The sequence below is a fragment of the Lepidochelys kempii genome, chromosome 1 (assembly GCF_965140265.1).
Source record: "Lepidochelys kempii isolate rLepKem1 chromosome 1, rLepKem1.hap2, whole genome shotgun sequence".
Taxonomy (NCBI): Eukaryota; Metazoa; Chordata; order Testudines; family Cheloniidae; genus Lepidochelys; species Lepidochelys kempii.
The window spans coordinates 345,371,117-345,385,783 of record NC_133256.1 but is presented as its reverse complement, the minus strand read 5'-3'; positions in this window follow the sequence as shown (position 1 = coordinate 345,385,783).

Below are 14,667 nucleotides of genomic sequence, written 5' to 3'. Positions count from 1 at the left end.
TCCTTGTTGAACCTCATCAGATTTCTTTTGGCCCAATCCTCTAATTTGTCTAGGTCACTCTGTATCCTATCCCTACCCTCCAGCATATCTACCTCTCCTCCCAGTTTAGTGTCATCTGCAAACTTGCTGAGGGTGCAATCCACACCATCCTCCAGATCATTTATGAAGATATTGAACAAAACTGGCTCCAGGACCGACTCTTGGGGCACTCCACTTGATATTGGCTGTCAACTAGACATGGAGCCATTGATCACTACCCGTTGAGCCTGACAATCTAGCCAGCTTTCTATCCACCTTATAGTCCATTCATCCAGCCCATACTTCTTTAACTTGCTGGCAAGAATACTGTGAGAGACTGTCAAAAGCTTTGCTAAAGTCAAGGAATAACACGGCCACTGCTTTCCCCTCATCCACAGAGCCAGTTATCTCATCATAGAAGGCAATTAGATTAGTCAGGCATGACTTGCCCTTGGTGAATCCATGCTGACTGTTCCTGATTACTTTCCTCTCCTCAAAGTGCTTCAGAATTGATTCCTTGAGAACCTGCTCCATGATTTTTCCAGGGACTGAGGTGAGGCTGACCGGCCTGTAGTTCCCCGGAGCATCCTCCTTCCCTTTTTTTAAAGATGGGCACTACATTAGCCTTTTTCCAGTCATCCGGGACCTCCCCCGATCACCATGACTTTTCAAAGATAATGGCCAGTGGCTCTGCAATCACATCCGCCAACTCCTTTAGCACTGTCGGATGCAGCGCATCTGGCCCCACAGTCTTGTGCTCGTCCAGCTTTTCTAAAGAGTCCCGAACCACTTCTTTCTCCACAGGGGGCTGGTCACCTCCTCCCCATGCTGTGCTGCCCAGTGCAGCAGTCTGGGAGCTGACCTTGTTCGTGAAGACAGAGGCAAAAAAGCATTGAGTACATTAGCTTTTTCCACATCCTCTGTCACTAGGTTGCCTCCCCCATTCAGTAAGGGGCCCACACTTTCTTTGACTTTCTTCTTGTTGCTAACATACCTGAAGAAACCCTTCTTGTTACTCTTAACATCTCTTGCTAGCTGCAACTCCTTGTTTGGCCGTGTGATTTGGCCTTCCTGATTTCACTCCTGCATGCCTGAGCAGTATTTTTATACTCATCCCTGGTCATTTGTCCAATCTTCCAGGTCTTGTAAGCTTCTTTTTTGTGTTTAAGATCAGCAAGGATTTCACTGTTAAGCCAAGCTGGTCACCTGCCATATTTACTATTCTTTCTACACATCGGGATGGTTTGTCCCTGTAACCTCAATAGGGATTCTTTAAAATACAGCCAGCTCTCCTGGACTCCTTTCCCCCTCATGTTGTTCTCCCAGGGGATCCTGCCCATCAGTTCCCTGAGGGAGTCAAAGCCTGCTTTTCTGAAGTCCAGGGTCCGTATTCTGTCTTCCTTGCACTGTCACCTCTTATTCCAAACACCTGCTATTTTGGTTGAAAGAAGCAATTTACTTTTTCAGTTTGTGCATAAGAACATAACATAAGAACCTAAGAATGGCCCTACTGGGTCAGACCAAGGTCCATCTAGCCCAGTATCCTGTCTTCCGACAGTGGCCAGTGCCAGGTGCCCCAGAAGGAATTAACAGAACAGGTAATCATCAAGTGATCCATCCCCTTTCGCTCATTCTCAGCTTCTGGCAAACAGAGGCTAGGGACGCCATTCCTGCCCATCCTGGCTAATAGCCATTGATGGACCTAGCCTCCATGAACATATCTAGTTCTTTTTTGAACCCTGTTACGATCTTGGCTTGGCAGCCCTTAGTCTGTCACTTTCACCATTTCTCCTGCAGGGACAGTTGTCCCTATTTGGGCTGGTCTTCACCCCAGCAAAAAACCCAGATGATAAGAGACAGTCACTACCTTCTTCTGAGGGACAGCTGAGGACAGGGGCACTGTGGGGCTAGTAAAGAAAAGTTTTTAAAAAATTATTAAGATTGGATTGCAAGTTGATTCCATCTAAGATTGGACAGCCTTAACACTAGCTTTCTGGCTCCCACCAGTGCTAAGATGGAAGAGTCTTTTAGAAGATCTAGATTAACGTGGTCTGCTGTAAGACAGTCTCCACTTCCATTTGGCAATTGTTCAACAATACTTTGATACCCAGGAAAGGTACATGTACAGTATGCATCTCAGTGCTATAAGTTACTGCATAGGGTCTTTTGCTAAGTGACAAGGCTATTCAGAGGCTGCTAGAGAGCACACGACAGAGGTGCAGCTGTTTTCAGAATGAAGTTAAATGTTATGTTGCAAAAGATTGGGGTATGAGGATTTATTTGTTAGAGTTCACCGTAGGGCTAAGCAAACATAACTTTGAGTATCTAGGCAAAAGTTTGAGGGGTACAGAAAGGCCAGATGGTACTTCATTCGGACATCTGCTACCGCAAGAGGTGAAATGAAGGGTAGGCAGGAAGAACGTATTAGATAGATCAGATTTATTGTCAGCAGGAAAGTCTCCTGCAAAGCCCGAGTAGTCAGATTTCAAGTCTTGATGTGGTTTGAGAAGATCAGACAGTCTCAGAAGAGAATCAGCTTTGCTTATTTTATTGAGTTGCTGGCTTGTAGCATGACAAGGTGCCGGGTTGTGAGTATCTAGCCTTTTGTTCCCACTTTAATTGTTGGTCAGTAGATTGGACTCATCCAGCCAAGGTTTGGTATTCTCCTTTTTCTTTACTTTATAGTTAAGGATTAACATTCATCATCACCTTCTTCCTCCCCATCTGCAGAATCCCACCCTCATAGTCCTTCTCGAGAGCAGCCATGTCCTCCCTGCTTCGGAGAACTCCCCCTCCTCCATCTCCTCTCCCACATACCAATGCACACAGGCCCATTTCACATACATCAGCTCAAACCTGTGATCCAGCTGGACCAGGCTTCTGCAGTAGCCATGGCTGCATGGTTAAGGCACTCCATCTCACTCTGACGGACCACCTCCAGTTCATCCAGCTGCAAAATGGATACCTGATCCATCAGGTTAGGGCAGTCAAATGCAGTTGGACGTGACGCTGGCCACACCATTCCCTTGTGTACAGTTGGCTATGAAACGGACGTGCCTACACTGTCAGCCCAATGAGCCATTGGCTGAGGGGAACTGTGATTATGGTAAAAGAACAAACATTTTATGTCTTCTTTAATTGTTGGTGAGTAGGTTGGACTCATCCAGCCAAGGTTTGGTATTCTCCTTTTTCTTTAGTTGGTGTTGGTCCTGCTTTGAGCAGGGGGTTGGACTAGATGACCTCCTGAGGTCCCTTCCAACCCTGATATTCTGTGATTCTTCTGCCATGCTGAGCTCTGAGCTTTTGCCTTTGACAAGCCTCTTCCTGCCCTGAAGGTGTTTCAAAGGGATCCACAAATCCCTTTTGTTTCCTCTTTGCAATCAGATCCTAGGGGCTCTCACCTACTCCGATGAATTATGTACTGAAGTTTACAGCTCCACCTCTCCCCGCTCAGACCAACATATCTGTATGGATGTCTCAGACCTTGTTTCTAACCCATTCCCTTTTGCACCCTATGCCTTATTTCTCCACCTGGCTCCCTTCTCCCATTACTGAGAAGTTTTGAGCAGCTGTTGTCTTTCAGTGTGCGAAGCACCCTCGGTCTGTCACTATCCTTGGCAACTCCATTCTGTTTGCTTTCCCTCACGGCAGCTCCAGTGCCACATATTTTCTGTTCTGCTGCCTGATTCAGTCTAGTCAAGTTGGACTGCGGAACATCAAGATGCAGTGATTTGGTGCCCGGCTCTCCCTGCACCTTTGTCACTGACGTGGTTGTCTGGCCTATTGAATCAAGGGCAGCTACACGGTAGCTATGCCACTGACCATCTAAAATGAGGTTCAGCCATTTACACACTAGCTAATGTTTGTGTAAAACGTCTGAGAGTCTGGAGTGCTTTAGGGCATTGCAATAGTCCACTCTAGTCACCACATCAAAATCCAGTTAAAACTAACAACGCTCCGAGGACAAACTAAGGCCATGTAACCAAACGCAAATTGAATTGTAAGCCCACAAGGTGCAGTGGCCCCTCCCAAAGTTGTTGGCAGCATCCTCCTTGTCACTGATGAACTGCTCAGGGTGGAGCAGCAAGCAATGGGTCCCGGTTCAAATCCCATCTGCAAAGTTGTAAATGCAATTTAATTATTCTAACCCAGAGATCCCGAACTGTGGCCCATGGACACAGTGCAGGGCTCTCCTTACTGTCAGCCATTACCTGGAGGTATTTGCAGCAGTGAAAAACTTGGATAAGAGCTTGGAGGCCTGTATAAGTATTTACAATGCTAACAGGTTTCAGAGTAACAGCTGTGTTAGTCTGTATTTGCAAAAAGAAAAGGAGGACTTGTGGCACCTTAGAGACTAACAAATTTATTTGAGCATAAGCTTTCGAGAGCTACAGCTCACTTCATCGGATGCATTCAGTGGAAAATACAGTGGGGAGATTTATATACATGGAGAACAATGGGTGTTACCATACACACTGTAACGAGAGTGATCAGGTAAGATGAAAAAAGAAAAGGAGTACTTGTGGCACCTTAGAGACTAACCAATTTATTTGAGCATGAGCTTTCGTGAGCTACAGCTCACTTCATCAGATGTTTACCGTGGAAACTGCAGCAGACTTTATATCTATATAGATATAAAGTCTGCTGCAGTTTCCACGGTAAACATCTGATGAAGTGAGCTGTAGCTCACGAAAGCTCATGCTCAAATAAATTGGTTAGTCTCTAAGGTGCCACAAGTACTCCTTTTCTTTTTGCGAATACAGACTAACACGGCTGTTCCTCTGAAACAGGTAAGATGAGTTATTACCAGCAGGAGAGCAGGGCTGGGGGGGGGGGGGGGGAGGGAAAGAAACTTTTTGTGGTGATAATCAAGGTGGGCCATTTCCAGCAGTTGACAAGAACGTCTGAGGAACAGTGGTGGGTGGAGGGGGGGAATAAACATGGGGAACTAGTTTTACTTTGTGTAATGACCCATCCACTCCCAGTCTCTATTCAAGCCTAAGTTAATTGTATCCAGTTTGCAAATTAATTCCAATTCAGCAGTTTCTTCTTGGAGTCTGTTTTTGAACTTTTTTTGTTAAAGAATTGCCACTTTTAGGTCTGTGATTGAGTGACCAGAGAGACTGAAGTGTTCTCCAACTGGTTTTTTAATGTTATAATTCTTGACGACTGATTTGTGTCCATTTATTATTTTATGTAGAGACTGTCTAGTTTGTTTGACCAATGTACATGGCAGAGGGGCATTTCTGTCACATGATGGCATATATCACATTGGTAGATGCACAGGTGAATGAGCCTCTGATAGTGTGGCTGATGTGATTAGGCCCTATGATGATGTTCCCTGAATAGATATGTGGGCACAGCTGGCAACGGGCTTTGTTGCAAGGATAGGTTCCTGGGTTAGTGGTTCTGTTGTGTGGTGTGTGGTTGCTGGTGAGTATTTGCTTCAGGTTGGGGGGCTGTCTGTAAGCAAGGACTGGCCTGTCTCCCAAGATCTGTGAGAGTGAAGGGTCATCCTTCAGGATAGGTTGTAGATCCTTGATGATGCATTGGAGGGGTTTTAGTTGGGGGCTGAAGGTGATGGCTAGTGGCGTTCTGTTATTTTCTTTGTTGGGCCTGTCCTGTAGTAGGTGACATCACCTTCAGCCTCCTTGTGGTTACATAAGCAGCTGATCTTTAGCTTTAGGACTGTACAAACAAAAAGTAAAACTGCATTGGGTATATTATGTAGTTATAATATCGAACATCAGAATGACTACACATTTTGGTTAGGTATTTTGTAGAGGAAGTTATGCATGGCATGATGACTCATTTCAGTTTTCAATGTTACATAAACAAAAGTCAAAAGCATTTGATATATGAAAGCATAGGTGCCGACTTCCTCTGTTCCCAGAGGGTGCTCAAGCCCCCACTCCACCCCAGGCCCTGCCCCCGCTCCACCCCTTCATCCAAGCCCCCTTCCCACCTTCTCCTTACCCCTCCCCGCCCCCACTCTGCCCCCACCCCGCCCCTTCCCACCTCCACTCCTCTCCCTCCCCACCAGTGCCTCCTGCATGCTGCTGAACAGCTGATTGCGGCGGGCGGGAGAGGCTGGGAGGGAGGGGGAGGAACTGATCGGCGGGGCCCACTGGTGGGCTGTGGGAGGAGGGGAAGGAGCTGATCGGGGGGGGCTGCCGGCGGGTGTTGAGCACCCGCTATTTTTTTTCTGTGGGTGCTCCAGCCCTGCAGCACCCACAAAGTTGGCGACTATGTATGAAAGTGACAATATTGCAGAGCTGTAGGCTTGAATCATTAAGCAAACCAGAAGTAATCCGAGTTGCAGACTTACCTGTCCAGGTCCACTTGGTCGTGTAGCATTCTGTAGCAGAAGACCAGCTGTGATGGATTGGATAGACTGAGCCCTGTTCCTCAGTTTTGAATGGAGGTATCCAAGTTTAAAGAGATTTGTTCTATGCTTGCTGGATACGGATGCAGTTATTTTCCCCAGTTCCCTGGCTTATGCCAGTATTTGCCAGCACCATGTCCTAAACTGTTTTTTTCTTGGGAAACTGCCAACCCTCACAGCGGAAGGAAATTGCTACCCAGGTCAGGGTGGGGGAAACATATTAGGACCATGTAGCACATCTTGGGGAGAAGAAAACCAAACACAGCAGAGAAGCTTGTTCAGTGGAAGAAGACAACCAGAAAAAAGTGGGATGGGACCAGCTGGCAGTGGGAAGGAGGATTAAACGGACTGCTCTTAACTCCATTTCTCCCCACATACTTGGTGTAGTTTTTTTAAATGGACCATTGTTATGACATTAGATACTGTAGTTTAAGATACTGTCCTATGAGTTTTCCATGTAACTAGTTGCTGTAGCGGTCACGAAGAACCTGCCTGACACTTAAGTGGGAGAGGAAGTGGTCCACCCAGTTGCAGTAGGGAAGGGAGCCATCAGAACCTCGGTCAACACGTGGACCACACTTCGGAAGAGGTTGAGTACCCCTGTTTTGAGCCATGTGACGAGTCTAAAAAGCTTGTTTTGTGCCTGGAGAAGGGTCTCCAACTGATGAATGACCCTGTTTACATGTGGCAGAACTGAGAGGGCAATTCTGCCCTGCCCCCCAGCCTGTCAGAAAGAGGATCAAACTATCCTGGCAGAGTTTCTGTAGAGACAGTTTTCTTACCAATGCCTGGTGTTCCCAGGTCTATGAACTGCGCTCTGGGCACGTGCTTTCCTGATCTGGTCTCACTGAAGAAGGTCCCAAAGGAAGAGTCACGTTGTTCACTTGCTTTATTACTAGGAATGCTGCCATCTGGCTGGATCCCATGCTCTAGACAGTACTGTTCCCAACAAGCATTGCCCGTCGGGACTCCAGCCTGGCCAATATGGACAGAAATACACTCCTTCTGGATAGGAGAAGGAAAGAGTGAGACATCCTCCACAATCTTGTCATTGTTTTAGTTTCTTGTATTTATCTCCTGGCACCCTTTCAACGGTGCCACAGTTTGTGGTTCACTTTTGGAGTAAGCAAGCCACCCTTCCTTGTGAAGATCTGCAGCACTGGCTGGAGTCAGATGTACCTTAGGGTTGACGTTATGCCAGTTTCCCCTATCCCATCCATACTCGCAGCTATGCCGTTGCAGGTCAGGCTTGAGGTATCACACCCAAGCAATTCTAGTCCTCATCCTTTTAAACCTAGGCTAAAACCAAGCAATCATGCAGTGCAATTATGTGGACCAGTGTTGAACCGGAAAGACACCACTTCTCATTTAACTGAGTATTTGAGCAAGAGCCTTGTCAATAATGCATGAAGAGCTCCTGACAAGGAAGCAAAGTCCATTTCTCCCACTTGGGCTCGTGTATATACTGTGAAGACATGCGCTCTCCAGCACCAACAACCGTTACTTGTGCAAACTTATTTTCCCCTGCTATCCTGGCTTTACTAGATCATGGAATTTTAATAAGCTTTTGGTATATCAGACCTTTAATCCAAGGCTCATAGACATTAAACTCATAACATGTATAAAGGTAGGTACAGCTATCCCTTTATAAGGGTCAGGAAGCAGGAACTAAAGAAGCTGTGACTTGCCCAAAGCCATCTATCAAGTCAGGGGTATAGTTACAAGTAGTACCTAGGATCCTTTATGCTGTGTGCCATTCTTCAGCCACTAGATCACTCTGCCAGTCAGACAAGTGATGGAGTTACAGCTCTGAAGTGTTAGTAATTGTGTTAAGAGTATTATGCACATAACTTCAGACTTTGAGGTCTTAAAAGTGTCATTAATTACAGGCTTACAGTCACAGCATGCAGCCACTGCAGAGGTGTGTAAAAGAGGAAGGGTTTGACAGGGCTATGAAAGTTCCAAGTGGCATTATAAGGGGTCACCTAGTACAATTCCATAGGAAGGTTGCCAAAAAAGACAGTTTCACCCCATTTTCATATGCTTATAGCTTTCTTTAAAAAGAAAACTATTGTAGGTTGAGGTTTCCCCAAGGCTTGGTCTCTGTGCAAAGAGAAAGGATTTTGCTCAAAGGAGAACTTTCAGCCACTTGACTTCCTCAACTCAAAAGAAAAGTATTAAGAACCAAGCTGTCATGTAGAAGGACACGCTGCTCAATGAGGACTAGGTCCCTGGTCATTTATTAGAGGTTGGCTGGATTATACAGTTGACACGTGCATTCAAAATCAGCTTGTTTGAGCTTCAAGATCATATGCATTGTTAAGCACACAGTTTAAAACACTTGTCAGTAGGCACCTGTTGGCCTTCAGGATTCAAAGTGACCAATTCTGTAGAATTTATACACTTGGCAATGTTAGTAGTTTAAGAACTTACACTGCCTTCAAAGATTGCTATCTAGAGGATTCAAGACATCGTAGACCTTTATATTGTCATAAATTACATTAAAAAGAAAAGGAGTACTTGTGGCACCTTAGAGACTAACCAATTTATTTGAGTGTAAGCTTTCGTGAGCTACAGCTCACTTCATCGGATGCATCCGATGAAGTGAGCTGTAGCTCACAAAAGCTTATGCTCAAATAAATTGGTTGGTCTCTAAGGTGCCACAAGTACTCCTTTTCTTTTTGCGAATACAGACTAACACGGCTGCTACTCTGAAACCCATAAATTACATTGACCAGGTTACCAAAGGTTGTGGTGGATTCTCCATCTCTGACAATTTTCTCAGAGATCTGCTCTAGGAATTATTTTGGGGACATTCTAGGGCCTGTGTTATACAGGAGGTCAGACTAGATGGTCCCATGGTCTCTTCTGGCTTTGGAATCTATGAATAAAGCTTTAAGCCATAAAGGCTCAGGTGATTGGAGTTCTTTTGTGACTAAGTATTTGAGGCCATTTAAAAAGCCCTCTTGTATTTTCATCTTTAAAAAAATACTTGCACTTATTTCTTAAGTATCTTTTTGAGATGAAAACTAGAATTGCACTAAAGCACCACTGTTAGTCATCAAGCTTTCGGCGATGGAAGAGTTAGGATTTAAAAGCCACAGTGGTAACTGCAACCTTTGTATCCAGCAGGGGGGTTCTCCCAGTCATCACAACCCCAATACTATCACCTGTCCTATCCCAATTACAGGGGTCCCCTCCCCTCGAGGGGTACCCTCAGTGTGAGGATATCAAGACATCATCTGGAAAGAGGGTCCCAACTAGGGAATCATTTCCCTCTGCTCCAGCTTGATGTTCTTCCCAGACTTTCATCCTCTCAACAGCACAGAGACTGCCAGAGTGGGTGTGGGACTTTACTGTGTACTGGAAAGTCTCTTCTATGTAACTCTGTCTCCCTTAGCTCCTCCAGTTCAGCCACTCTGGTCTCAAGAGCCCGTCCTTGGTCTCTGAGGGCCATGAACTGCTTGCACACACATGCCACCTGCCCACAAGGCAGGTAATCATACTCTGCAGTCAGTGCAATAAACTGGATAGCCCCCACTCTGCTGCTGGGCTTCTGCCTGCATTCTCTTTACTCTTGGTGCATGCATATGTGTGAGTGTACTTCTTGTAGGGGGGAGGGAAGATTGGCTACTGGCCTAAGTTTAAAGAATATTTGGTGTAGTGGGTGTATCTGGCCCTCTCAGCTTCCTCACAAAACTCACCTGTTTGCTGCTCCTGGTTGCTGGCTTCACAGGTTGCAGACCTCTCAGGACATCTGTAAAGAGGGTATGTGCAGCGCTGGGTGGGAGCTAGTGGTTGTCGTACATTTTAGCTACCATTGACGTAGGGAAAGGTAGGAGACAGGTCCTAGTCCAAATTTAGACGGTTAGGAAAGATTAAAGCCCAGGACCTCCATGGTGGCACTCTCTGAAGGGCTTCCAGTTCCATGTGCAGGGCGAGTTAGACAGGCAGAACGGCAGGAGGATGCAAGTCTCAATGTGTGGATGAGAGAATTTAAGATTATTACAAGCAAGGGAACCTTTGGGGGAAAAGAGGAGCCTCTACAGGAAGGATGGGCTCTGCCGAAACCAAAACGGAACCAAATTGCTAGCATGCAAAATGAAGGTCAGTGGAGTTTTTAAACCAAGAGCTGGGGAAACTGAGCAGCACACGTTTCAGACAGACGTAGCCCTTAGAGGACGATGTATTAAAAGGGGACGCTCTATATCTAGTAAACAACAGAGGATAGAAGTTGTTAAAGTACATGCAGGAACTGAAGAGAAACAGTCAAATGAAAAGAGTCCCACTCAGTTAGGGACATGAAGTTATGCCCGTCACATGAAGGCAGACAACCAAATATTGACAAGTTTTATAAGTGCTTGTATACAAATGCAAGAAGTCTAAATACCAAGATGGGTTAACTTGAGTGCCTGGTATTAAGTGAGGATACTGATATAACAGGCATCACAGAAACCTGGTGGAATGAGGATAATCAATGGGTCACAGTTGTGACATTACTGACATAACCTGTGACCATATAGATCATTGTTGCAACCACTGTTATATATTTGCAGCAAATATTGTACAAAGGTTGTCGTGTAAGGTGTCTATGGAAAGGTTATGATTTGCTGATTATGATTATGCCATCTGTATGGGTGTATCATTTTTGTAGTTGAAGTCATGAATATTGGCTATGTACTTGTATATCAGTGTGTTTTGATTCTAAGTAACCTCAGTGAAGCATTTGGTCAGCTTCTTGAGAAGGGACTATTCTCAGTAAGTGCCCAATCAAGAAACACTTAGCTGACAGTGAACTTTGGGAGACGCCAATCCACATCTGAGCTTTCCTGGGAACTTTCAAACTAACATGCAAACAATGGCATCAGCCTTTAAAGAACTGAGTCATGTATGGACATGTGGCTTGCCCATGTGACTCCAGGCTCCATCTTGTTGCTGTGATCATCCACAGGGCAGAGGATATAAAAGGCTGCTGCATCTCCTCCATTTTGTCTTCAATCCTGCTTCTTACTTCTGGAGGAACATTGCGGCAAACTGAAGCTGTAAACAAACGACTGAATGACCGTCCCGGCTGGGGATGTACTCCAGAGACTTGATTTGAATCTGCAGTTTATTCCATCACTGCTATAAACCTGAACCAAGAACTTTGCCATTACTGTATGTCATTGATTCCATTTAACCAGTTCTAGCTCTCATCTATATTTCTTTCTTTTTATGAATAAACCTTTAGATTTTTAGATTCTAAAGGATTGGCAACAGTGTGATTTGTGGGTAAGATCTGACTTGTATATTGATCCAGTTCTGGGGCTTGGTCCTTTGGGATTGAGAGAACATTTTTTCTTTTACTGGGATCTTGGTTTTCATAACCATTTGGCCCCATAATGAGTGGTCCTGGTGGTGATACTGGGAAACTGGAGTGTCTAAGGGAATTGCTTGTATGACTTTTGATTAGCCAGTGGGGTAAAACCGAAGTCTTCTCTGTTTGGCTGGTTTGGTTTGCCTTGGTGTGCATAGAAACTCCAGCCTTGGGCTGTAACTGCCCTGCTTTAAGCAATTTGTCCTGAACTGGTACTCTCAGCTGGGTCCCACCAAAGGCAACATCGTTACAATAGTAATACCAGGGTACAAAATATGTAGCCATGATAGAGTAGGCTGTGCTGGTGGGGGAGTGGCACGGTGTGTGAAAGAAAGCATAAAGTCAAATATAGTAAAAATCTTAAGTGAATCAAACTGTGTCATAGAATCTCTATGGACAGAAATTCCATGCTTGAAGAGTATAGCAGTAGAAATATACTACTGAGTATCTGATCAGGATGGTGATTGTGAAATGCTCAAAAGAACATAAGAATGGCCATACTGCGTCAGACCAGTGGTCCATCTAGCCCAGTATCCTGTCTTCCGACAGTGGCCAGTTCCAGGTGCCCCAGAGGAAATGAACAGAACAGGTAATCATCAAGTGATTCATCTCCTGTTGTCCACTCCCAGCTTCTGGCAATCAGAGCCAGGCACATCCAGAGCATGGGGTTGCAGCCCTGACCATTTTGGCTAATAGCTGTTGATGGACCTATCCTCCATGAACTTACATAATTCTTTTTTGAACCCTGTTATACTTTTGGCCTTCACAACATCCCCTGGCAATGAGTTCCACAGGTTGACTGTGCATTGTGTGAAGTACTTCCTTATGTATGTTTTTAATTTCATTGGGTGACCCTTGGTTCTTGTGTTAGGTGAAGGAGTAACTAACACTTCCCTCTTCACTTTCTCCACCCCAGTCATGATTTTATAGACCTCTATCACATCACCTCTTAGTAATCTCCTTTTCAAGCTGAAGAGCCCCAGTCTTATTAATCTCTCCTCGTATGGAAGCTGTTCCATTTCCTTGATCATTTTGTTGCCCTTCTCTGGACCTTTCCCAATTCTAATCTATCTTTTTTGAGATGGGTGATTAGAGAGGCTACAAAGTCAGAAACCCAATAATAATGGGGGATTTCACCTATCCCCCTATTGACTGGGTACATGTCACCTCAGGAAGGGATGCAGAGATAAAATTTCTAGACTCCATTAATGACTACCTCTTGGAGCAGCTTGTCCTGGAATCCACAAGGGGAGAGACAATTCTTCATTTAATCTTAAATGGAGCACATGATCAGCTATAGTCACCTCATGGATAAGAACCACTGAGTAATAGTGACCACAGTATAATTAAATTTAACATTCTTGGGGGAGGGCGGGAAGGGAATACCAAAGAAGCCCCTACTGTAGCATTTATCTTCAAAGAGGGGAACTGGGGAGGGGGGGAAAGGCGGAAGCAAATTAAATAGAACAGTCACAACAATGAAATGCCTGAAAATTTCATGGAAACTTTACAAAAAAAAACCCCAACAAAAAATGCACCATAGAGGCTCAAACTATACAGATCCTTTTGTATTATTTGGGGTAAGAGAACCAAAAGAAATCCACTGTAAGAGGTGGTTAGAGATGAAAAGTCAAATCCTACTGAAGAAAACAGAAAGGAACAAACTCTGGCAAGTCAAGTATAGGAGTATAAGGCAGGCCAAGAAAGATTGAAGAGCAACTAGGAAAAGACATAAACAGCAAAAAATGTTTAAAGTATGTCAGAAGCAGTAAGCCTGCCAATCAGTCAGGGGGACCCCTAGACGATAAAGGAGCACTCGGGGAAGACAAGGCAATTGCCGAGAAGCTAAAGGAATTCTTTTCCTTGGTCATCACTACAGAGGATGTGAAGGAGGTTCCCCATCCCCTCCTGAGCCATTCTTTTTAGGTGACAAATCTGAGGAAGTGTCCCAGACTGAGGTGTCGGTAGAGGAGGTTTGGAACAAATTGGTAAGTTAAACAGTAATATGTCACCAGGGCCAGATGGTATTCACCCACAAGTTCTGATGGAATTAAAATACACTTAGGCGGTACGTAGGGGGGCATGGAGGGTCAAGTGCCTCCCTAGATTTCTGCGTGGCCTGCTGGGGGCTCTGTCCTTCTCCTGCTGTGCCTGCCCCTGGCACGCCTCCTGCCTCCCGCTGTGCCTACCCCCCCGCCCAGCACGTGTGGCCACGGTCCCTGGCAGCCGAGCCCGGGCAGGGAGAAGAGGGGGCGGGACCAGCCCCTTCTGATGCCCGCTGCTCTGAGTCACTGCTCTGTGAGCTTGGCCACTGCCTGTGAGAGCCTGGCTGGGAAGGTGGCATCAGGCCGCCCCCGCCCAGGCCCAACTGCCGGGAACAGGAGCTGAGCAAGCCGAAGCCTCCTCCCTCCCCCCTTCACTCCCGGCACATTTCCAGCTCTCTCGACCTCTGTCCCTGGCAATTAAATAAGGAAAAAATGGGAAAGGTTAAAAGAAAACCCGTCACCCCGCTCTGTGGCATGGGGACGTCACAACCAGCGTCTCTGGAACGTCAGGGCAGTTCAGTCTGTTCCTCATACGGCCCAGGCCTCCTGCCCGGCCCTGGCTGTGCTGCAGGGATGCTGCGGGTCGGACACTTGCTCTGGCCGTGGCCACACGCCCTCAGGCTCTGGGCGGCAGGTCCCTTCTTCCCAGCATCAGCCTCCCCATCGGGCTTACGATTTCCCCCCCTGCCCTCCCAAGTCTGGCCTGCCAGGCCTCTTAGCTGGGGGCATGTCTCTGCGCTGCGCCCACTACCCAGGGTCCGCTTCGCTCTCCCCAGCTGCACCCGGCTCCGGACGGCTTCCCCCTTCACTCTGCCTCAGCACGGCTGCTCTGCCTCCAGCTCCCTGGGCTGCTTCTCTGGCCC